This window comes from Mandrillus leucophaeus, unplaced genomic scaffold, assembly GCF_000951045.1.
Source record: "Mandrillus leucophaeus isolate KB7577 unplaced genomic scaffold, Mleu.le_1.0 Scaffold786, whole genome shotgun sequence".
In the NCBI taxonomy this organism is placed as follows: domain Eukaryota; kingdom Metazoa; phylum Chordata; class Mammalia; order Primates; family Cercopithecidae; genus Mandrillus; species Mandrillus leucophaeus.
In genome coordinates this window covers 761,754-772,203 of record NW_012108541.1, presented here as the reverse complement: position 1 = coordinate 772,203, position 10,450 = coordinate 761,754, and the positions used below count along the sequence as shown (strand labels likewise).

At 38.5% G+C, this 10,450-nt stretch overlaps 1 pseudogene; it reads right to left on the bottom strand.

Annotated features, from left to right (window-relative positions):
- Positions 1-2,107: 2,107 nt before the first annotated feature.
- LOC105529843 lies at positions 2,108-9,924 on the bottom strand (annotated as a pseudogene).
- Positions 9,925-10,450: the final 526 nt, after the last annotated feature.

Below are 10,450 nucleotides of genomic sequence, written 5' to 3'. Positions count from 1 at the left end.
CATAAAAAGCAGCATTTCATGCCTTATGACTACACATGGGTGGCTAGAGAATCTGATAAAATTCTATCGTACCAACGTAAAATGTATTTGAGCAAATAAATTAGTAGACCCTACTTATCTCTGGAGAAAATTAATAAATTAGGTTATTAAAAATAGAAATAGATAACTAAAGATTATAAGATATTTGAGGAAAGCATCTTCAACAATAAATCCCAGAAGAAACAAAGACAGTATAAGGAACAAAACAAAACTTTACTAAAATTATAATTGAATCACTGGAGAGATCAAAAAACATTATATCCATAAAATAAGATGATTATTTTTAAAAAAGAAATAATCAGAACAAGAATAATTTTATAGAAATTAAAAATATGACCATGAAACAAACAAAAAAAGTCAATAAAATGATTAGAAGATAAAAGCAAACAAAGCTAGAAAGTAAACTGAAAAGATAAAAAAGATAGACAATGAGAGAAAAAAATAAGATGCTTAAATAATCTTTCCAGAATGTGCAACATCTGACTCATAGGAGTTTCAGAAAAAGAAAACAGAAAGAAGAATAAACAGATGGGAAGAAATCATCAAATAAATCCAAGAAGAAAATATCCCAGAGCTGAAATAATGCAATTTAGAATACAATTTCAGATTGGAAGGTCCCACTAAGTGCTCAGCCCAATGAATTAAAAAAGACTTACACCAAGTCACAGTATGGAATTTCAGGAAACTAATAATAAACTTGGAATTGCTAGAGGATTAGGGGTGGGAGGCAAGCACAATAAAAGAATGTGGAATCAGAATGGGCATCCAACTTGCCAGTAGCAACTGAGTTCAGAAGACAATGAAGCAATCCTTTCCCAGTTCTGAGGGGAAGTTATTTCCATCCTAGAATTCTATTCATATCTTTAAGTAACAAACAACTGTGCAGGTAAACATACAGGGCATCCATGCGCTCTTGCTCACCCTACTGAAGGATGAGTCCCAGCATAATTGTTATCAATGGAGTGACCTAACCAAAACAAACAAACAAACAAAAAATGGAAGATGGAAAACAGGGAATGTCCTGGGATGACAATCAAGACAACAACCACTCCAGACAGGAGTAGGAAGATAGAGACCACGAATAGATTATCTGAAATGCTGAATGTAGTATTAGTCAGCATCTGAAAATCTAATGAAACATTTGGTTGAATTGATAGAAAAATAGTAAGATGCTGGCCGGGTATGGTGGCTCACATCTGTAATCCCAGCACTTTGGGAGGCCAAGGAGGGTGGGTCACCTGAGGTCAGGAGTTCAAGTCCAGCCTGGCCAACATGGTGAAACCCTATCTCTACTAAAAATACAAGAAATTAGCCGTGCATGGTGGTGGGTGCCTGTAATCCCAATTCTTCCAGAGGCTGAGGCAGGAGAATCACTTGAACCTGGGAGGTGAAAGTTGCAGTGAGCCAAGATTGAGACACTGCACTCCAGCCTGGGCAACAAGAGCAAAATTCTGACGAGAGAGAGAGAGGAAGGAAGGAAGGAAGGAAGGGAGGGAGGGAGGGAGGGAGGGAGGGAGGAAGGAAGAGAAAAGAGAAGAAAGAAAAATGGTAAGATGGAAAACTAGACAATTCTTAACTCAAAAGAAAACAAAAGGTTGTGACAGAACAGGAACATCGCCATCTTGGACAAGCCCCTCATTCTAAAGTCCACCTTAATAAAAAACTGCCTAAATCCAAAGGGCATCAGCCTAATGGCTTAGGCCAGCATGACCTCAAACCACAAATAACATCTCTAACCAGAAAGTTTCCAAACCCCTCCCTGACCAGAGACATGCTAGCCATGAGATAACCCCCCTCCAGTGGGGAAGATGCCAGCCTTGAGATAACCACTGTCGGGGTGGAAAGATGTCTGCCCCAAGATAAACATCCCTCCTCCCAAAGACATTCCAACCCCACCATAAAACTTCTCCCTCATACAGAAACATTCCAAGCTTATGATAAACCCCCTCACCCTAAAACCAATATATACTCCTAGTCTGTAAGAGAAACCACTACTGACCCAAAAAAAAGAAAAATATATATATACATTTATCTCATCATCGTTGTCGTCGTCGTCGTCGTCGTCATCATCATCATCATCATCATCATCATCATCATCATCGTCCAGAAGCCCCCCTCATATTTTATCTAAAGTAAACCCGTCTTAACTGCCAAGCCGCATTTTGTGTTTCTTTCCTCTTTAACTCCTACAGATGGTACAATGAAGGATAAGTAGTCAAAGTGCAATACTTGGGTTACCAATGACCAGCAGTGACATCATAATGTAAATACTCAATATTGAATTAACTAGAAATGAGGTTAGAATTATATTAGAATGAGAGGAGAGGGAAATATATGTGTGTCAGGAGTTAATAGATAGTATCTAAAATTTGTAAATGAAGACATAGCTGTACAATGATGGGCATTTTATATCAGGAAAAACTGCTGAAGATTTAAAAGCCCCTGGGAAGCACAGCTCAGGGGAGGGAGAAGGTACTGCTTTTTTTTTTTTTTTTAAATATAAGCTTTGTAGTACTATTTAATATTTTATATAGCTTTGTACTAAACAAACTGATAACCCTCCCCTGAAAACGAACCAATGAGAGTAAGTCCAGAGATTATTCACATTTTAGCTTGTATAATGTGTTAACATCAACACTCCATTTAATGTGAAATATCTTCAAAGACCCAATATTTACTAAATTTAGGAAGAGATCAATCATTGCTTCATATGCCCTACCTCCCTCAGGGACCAATATTTGAATTTTCAAAGAATTATTCACAAAGGGAAAAACATTTTCTCCTATTCTCTGTGTGTGAAAAGTGAATATCCCAAAGCATGAAATATGAATTTAAAATATTTGTTTTCCAAATGTTCATTTCTTCTTTACATTTACTACACCACATCTCTTTGGCATTTAATAACCAAATCAAAAGCCTCTCTTTCTCTGCTCTGCCTTAGCCTGGTTCTCACTCAAACCCCTCTCAAATGGTGACCTCATTACATCATCCAGAGCCTTCTCTGCTTTGACTCTTCATTTGAGTAATTCCCACATTTCACCTTACAAATTACCAAATATTCAGTATCCTATAAACAACAGTATTATATACATTTTTGCTGACAACATATATATATAAAAAACAGTAAAGAAGTGTATAAATTCAGAACCTATTAATCCAGAGTAAACAAATTTAGTATGCATCTAATAAAACATACTTCTCTGGTAGACAGAACAGTCTGCCAGTGCTTACATGACTGTAAAAAACTCTCTTAGAATTGAATCAATCAAACATAGACTCAATATTTGTCTCTTTTACATGGGCACTTTTTTCCTCAAAATGTGTCTAACACATAAGTTCTGCCATCCTGAGGCTAATTTTACATACCAAAATGTTCTGATGAACTGTAAAAGGTAGATATTCATTAAAATCAGTATTTATTTTGAAGACTCACTTAAGCAAATTGTTGATTTTATGAAAGTAGTTGATGAGCAAAAAATGTTCTCCTTCCATGGTTCTTCACTCACAATTATGAATCAGCCAAAAACAAACACTGATAATTGTATGAATTTATAGCTGGAAACAAAATATGTGAGAACAGTAAGAAAAATTTTATCACCAAGAAACTCCAAGGACAGGTTGCATGGTTATGTCATGAAATCAGTCAATCTAGACAATCTAGTTTATGGTTCAAGTCAAAATTCATATCCCTTCCCTATCAACCCAAATATTGAAGAAGAAAATGCACTAGAAAGTTATTTTATCTGAATTATTGGGATAATAGTGATAATTTTCACATAACTTTGCAAATGGAATTAATGTTCTGGTGTGAGCAAGATATTGATAACTTATTTGTGATATCAGATATATTAAATATATATAATGAATAAATAAAAGAAAAATTCTTTGTCTTACACAAATAATTAAGTTCCTTTCAGTTCTTTTTAAAAGTTTTTTTCTTTTTTTTTTTTTTTTTTTTTTTTAAGTAATAAATTTTTTAAAATTTTTTTTTTTTTTTTTTTTTTTGAGACGGAGTCTCCCTCTGTTGCCCAGGCTGGAGTGCAGTGGCGCGATCTCCACTCACTGCAAGCTCCGCCTCCCAGGTTCACGCCATTCTCCTGCCTCAGCCTCCCGTGTAGCTGGGACTACAGGCGCCCACCACCGTGCCCAGCTAATTTTTTTTTGTATTTTTAGTAGAGACCGGGTTTCACTATGTTAGCCAGGATGGTCTCGATCTCCTGACCTCATGATCCGCTCATCTCGGCCTCCCAAAGTGCTGGGATTACAGGCTTAAGTCACCGCGTCTGGCCCTTTAAAAGTATTTTTTTCTGATTTTAGATTTACAGAAAATTCATTATATTCTTAATATAGGAATCAGATAATATAGTAGAACGCTATTTACAGGTGACAAATGGCAAATAAAATACAGATGACAGGCACAACATGTGATATAGTTACTATTTTCTGAATAAAAAAATCTGGACCAAGATAAGCTTTTCCATGGGAAAAATAAATAATTTGAAATCAGAACTATCTTAGAAAATCCAGAATGTGTCATTATTGAAAATATACATCATTATAAACACACAGAGAGCTATCATTCATTTAAAGAATACAAAGAGGTTCCATTTGATACTCACTTTACCATCTGGAATTCAACTGCACATTCTCAGCAAAAATATCTTTAAAAAAGAAATGGAAATATAACTAGTACAGGCTATTGTGCTTCTGGTAAACTCAGTAAGCATGTGCCCTTGCCAATGGATACGATCAAACCTAAATCAGTCAATGGATGTTGACAACCTGTGGAAAGAATGTATGATTTTATTTGAATCGTATCCTTGATGATAGGCAAAAATGTAAGAAACTGCCCATGTCACCCGGCCATGAATGGTGATATCTTCTTTGCTGCCTATCAAATCAGTAGATAAGCAGACAAACTTAGGGTGTCCTGCTTGGATGACACCCTGATTAGTTCCACCAGTGCCTGGTTCCACTCACCGATCCTCCTCAAGCCAGCGGAAGACAACCAGCTCTTTTTCTCTGCTCCCTGGAGAAATTTTTTCATATGGACATCTTTTTTGAAATCAGCTACATTAATCTAGAAAAAGCAGCATTTTGAAATCATAGGAGACTGGTACAAATAAGTTATTTAACTTCTCTGAGCTTCAGTTTCCGTAGAGTGGAAGAAATCTATTTACAGTATGTCTAAGGGGGTACTATACCTGACAGTACTACTATATTACAGTATGTCTATGGAGGTACTATATCTGACAGTACTATACATTATTAGACTCTGTGTTTATCACAATACATGTTATAGAATACACAATTTCAATATGTGTCCAATATTTCTCTAACTTCAGAATTTAATTCATAACTGAACACTTAGAAGCATTGTTCTCTCTGCCAAACTGGACGTCTGGGTGCATGTAATTTGTTGAACAGCAGATAGGCTTAATATGTCTTCGGCTATTATGTAGTGTATGGAGGGTGTCATAGAACAGGTTTTAGAGTTGAATTTAGGATCAAATTCAATCTCCACCATCACGTCCTAAATATAATAGAAAAAATAATACTTTTTCTATTTACCTTACAAGGATTTTTGTAGGAATGAAATTGGACAATATATGTTAAAATGCTTTGTGAATAATAGAATGCTATATAAATACAAATTGTTCACATTATTATCACAATTATTACTGTGAGTAATGGAATTATTATAAATAATACTTAATTTTATTATTCCTGACAGATGATTTAGGAAAAGAGGAAGAAATTATCTCATTTAAGAAAAACCAGGCTGGGCGCCTGTAATCCCAGCACTTTGGGAGGCCAAGGTGGGTGGAGCTCTTGACGTCAGGAGTTCTAGACCACCTTGGCCAACATGGTGAAACCCCATCTCTACTAAAAATACAAAAATTAGCTGGGCATGGTGATGCGTACCTATAGTCCCAGCTACTTGGGAGGCTGAGGCAGGATAATTGCTTGAACCGAGGAGGTGGATGTTGCAGTGAGGTGAGATCATTCCACTGTACCCTAGCATGGTTGACAGAGTGAGACTGTCTAAAAAAAAAAGAAAAAGAAAAACCAATTGTTGCATAGCCAGCTCTTTTTCATATGAGGAAAAGTTAGTAAGTAAATATTTACATAAAGCCAGAGAATTAAAATACAACTTCTAGTCTGCACACTACTACTGAAACTTCTTGGACAAATCTCCCTAATTTATTTAGCCTGGCTTTCTTATCTCTAAAGTAGTATCTACCTCATTAGATTACTATGAGGACAAACATGGGAAAACAATGGGAGATAGTCAAATCCTTTAGAAAGAAGTCTCTTGTATTCAGAGGAGTTACCTGTTCCTTCCTTCTTTAGATATGTGATTGTGGCCAATCATCTCACCTTGGTAATGCATCTTATTTTATGAACAAGACTGCGGATATCATTATCAGAGATGTATAGATGTGGTAGAGTTAACCAAGGAAATCTTTAAGGAACATTGGAGAACCTCAGCTTCACTCTTTAATTAGAGCATGGTTAACACACAGTACTGTTATGTTAAGAAGACTTCAAACCACAGCTAAGTAAAATCGAGAGACAAAAATGACCCCTTGTTTGCAGAAAAGGAGAAACAGAATATTCGAGAAAATCAAAACAAGATCAGTCTGTCAGCAGAATATCACAAGGACTTCGAACTTCCTTTTCAGACCCAGGAAATCTTCTTTAAAAGAGAAACTTAGAAATGCATCGTTGGCAAGAATAAGAAAGAAGCAAAAGAAGAACCTTTTTTACATTATTAGCACATTATACCTAATCTAGAAACTATCTGTCTCTTATGCTATTTTTAAGTGCCACCTCAATGAAAAGAAGGTGAATTTTACTTCTCACTGTAAGTAATAATGTTCCCAGAATAACTTATCTTATTCCATTGTAGGCAGAAGTCTAGCAAACATCTTAAACCCTTACCAGCTCTGGGTTATGATAGGCACTCAGAAGCTGTTCTTTCATTGTACAGGAAAATCCCTATCTCGAAACTATACTTGAATATAAGCCAGGATCTGGGGCCTGGGGCCTGCGTTACTGGTTAGGGTTTTTATGCCAATTCCATCCTCTACCCAGAGAGTCTGTGCCAATATCAACATCCAGTTTCTTGACAGGAAATTGCTCTCTTCTCTTTTTTGAAATGAGATTTAATGAAAAACCAGAACACCTGTTGCCCTCTCCCAGTGAGAGTAAACTTTAATTAGTTAGGGTCTAATCAAGAGCAAAAACCACACAGTAATTTAAACAGTGATGTTTAATATAAAGAATTATTGAGTAAAGAATGATAGGAGAGTGACTCTAAAGATAGAATGAAAGCTCTAAACACTGCTGTAGGACCGAGGGAAAGTTCCAACAAAAGGACAAACTTGGAGGAAGGGATCAGAGCTCATTGAAGAAGGTGTGGTCACAATCTACTTGGTGGCAGAGGAGTTCCTAAGTTGCACAACCCAGAGATGGCTAAGAGTTACCAGGAAAGAAGTAACCCTTTGGGGCAGGTAAGTCAGAGCTGGTGGGCATGCTGGGTGTATGGGGGGGACTGGTACAGAGAGGGTCAGGGAGCCGCTGTAGGTGTGAGGCCTGGAACACGCAGTGTCTGTGTGAGGATATCTAGGGCCCAGGCGAGCTGAATTTGATGGGTGGGTGTGCAGAGTGAGTTGGGCTGCCACTGTGGGTGCTGGTGGGACTGAGAGCTGGGGAGGCCTTCCGCAGCAATCAAGCGCACCGCTGCATATGACTTGGACCAGAGCAGCCTGAGCCAGTGGACAAAGGCTGGGCATCCAGTTCACTAGACAGCCAGCCCTATGGGAGACCCCAGCGTGCCTATGCAAAGCAGCAATATAGGACAGGATGAAAGCCATGCTGTCTGGGTCTCCTAACCACACTCTTCCAGTCAAGAAAAGAGCTGAAGAAGGCATACAGCAAAAGCAATGCCCTGTAGGCACTTATACTGAGCCAGCAGTGAAGAAAACAACATGCTCTTCACGGGTCTGACCAACAAGCCATCAGCACCAGGGAGGAAAACATCTTTTTTCTTCAATGCCTCTCTCCAGCACCCTCTACTGATGAAACATTGTGCCGGTTATAGTAAAAGGAAAACTAAAGGGCCAAGATCTATTTTAATAGATGAGTCAGTGAAGGGAGCTGAGAGGCAATAAATTGATAACTGGCACATTCTCCCTCTGGGGAAAGCACTCCATACAATCAGACCTCCCCAGTTAATTGCTCTCTCTCCTTTTCCCTAGAGTGTATCTTGTCCTCATGGACCACCTGCTTCCATCAACTTCCCAATGACTGATTTTTCTAACAGAGCCCTTCCAGCCATTTTCAGCTGGAAACCTTAGAAATCTATTGCCTTTCTTGAAGGTGGCACAGATGTCAAAGAAGAGTCCTCTGGTGGCAGATAGAGTATTGCACAGCTCTTTTTTTTTTTAAGGACGACAATACTCATTTTTAAAATTGTATCTACTTAAAAGCATTCAGAATGTCAACAGCTGCGACTTTTTTTGCAATTACAGAGTAATATTCAGTTAACAGAGCAGTTGTTTCTTATAAGCTGCATCAGAGACAACTGAAGATGAAAAACTACCATCCCCATATATAACTAATTTGCACCTAGGAGAACCTGCTTTAAATTTCCATGCCAATTTACAGTCCCCATACTGTACCAGGCAAGGTACAGTTTCAGCCACATTTTCAATAGTGGCTACTGAAAATACCACGACAGGATTATCTAAAGACATGTTCAGTGGTATGTTTACGACACAAAAAAAGACACTGTACAGTTTAAAAATAAATCTTACACAGCCTTACATTTCAATTTTTTTTCTTTGAAAGGAATGAATTGGGTACAAGGGGGTTAAATACTTTATAGACAAGAAAAAAAACTACACTAAAACCAACTTATTCAGCAGCATCATCTTCATCTTCATCCTCGTCCTTATCCTCTTCATCTTCCTCCTCTTCCCTCTTTATTTTTATTTATTTGTTTGTTTGTTTATTTATTTATTTATTGAGACAGAGTCTTTCTCTGTCACCCAGGCTAGAGTGCAATGGTGCAATCTTGGCTCACTGCAACCTCTGCTTGCTGGGTTCAAGTGATTCTCCTGCCTCATCTTCCTGAATAGCTGGGATTACAGGAATGCACGACCACGCCCAGCTGATTTTTGTATTTTTTTAGCAGAGACGGGGTTTTGCCATGTTGGCCAGGCTGGTCTCAAACTCCTGACCTCATTTGGGAGGCCTGATTTTCCTGCCTCGGACTCCCAAAGTGCTGGGATTACAGGCGTGAGCCACTGCACCCGGCCCTCTTCCTTCTTTTTCTTGCTTTTTTTCAGTCTTGATGACTCCCTTTTTTGATGCCTCAGGCTTTCCTTTAGCCGATATGCAGCAATATCCTTTCCGTATTTTTCCTTCAACTTCACAGTCTTCTTTTCATAAGGCTGCTTGTTATCTGCAGCAGTGTCATTCCACATCTCTTCCAGTTTCTTCACAACATCACCAATGGACAGGCCAAGATGTTCTCCTTTGATTTTTGGGCGATACTCCGAACAGAACAGAAAAAAGTCCAAAGGAGGCCTCTTGGGTGCATTGGGATCCTTGAACTTCTTTTTTGTCGTCCCTTTAGGAGGGATATAGGTTTTCATTTCTCTTTCATAGGGGGCCTTGTCTGCCTATGCCATGTCTTCAATTTTTTTTTCTCTTTAGCAGACGTGGTCTTCCACCTCTCTGAGCACTTCTTAAAAACTCTGAGAAGTTGACTGAAGCATCTGCCTGCGGCTTCTAATGCTCCTCCCGACAAGTTTGCACAAAAAATGCATATGATGACATTTTGTCCCTCGCCTTCTTAGGATCTCCTTTGCCCATTTTTAGTTATTTTTCCTCAGTGAGGCACAGAGTCGCCCGGTGCCTGTCTGGTTCTCACTTGCCCAGTGCTATCTCTATGGAGTGTAATGTACTGAAATGGCTGTGAGAGCCATTGCACAACTCTTTAAAGGAATTTGTGACCAAGAACGGTGGTTCACACCTGTAATCCCAACAGCATGGGAGGCCGAGGCAGGAGGATAGCTTGACATTAGGAGTTCTGGAACAGCCTAGGTAAAATAGCAAGACCTCATATCAACAAAAAAAGAAAAAATTTAATTAGTTGGGCGCACGCCTGTAGTCTCAGCTACTCAGAAGGCTGAGGCAGAAGGATTGTTTGAGCCCAGGAGTTCAAGGCTGCAGTGAGCCGTGATGGTGCTACTGCACTCCAGCATGGATGACAGAAAAAGACACTGCCTCAAAAATAAATAAATAAATAAAAATATTAAAAGACAAAGGAATTTGATAAGTGCAATCAGAAATTGAACTAGAGACTATAAAGACAACTTTTACAGGGATGCAACTGTTT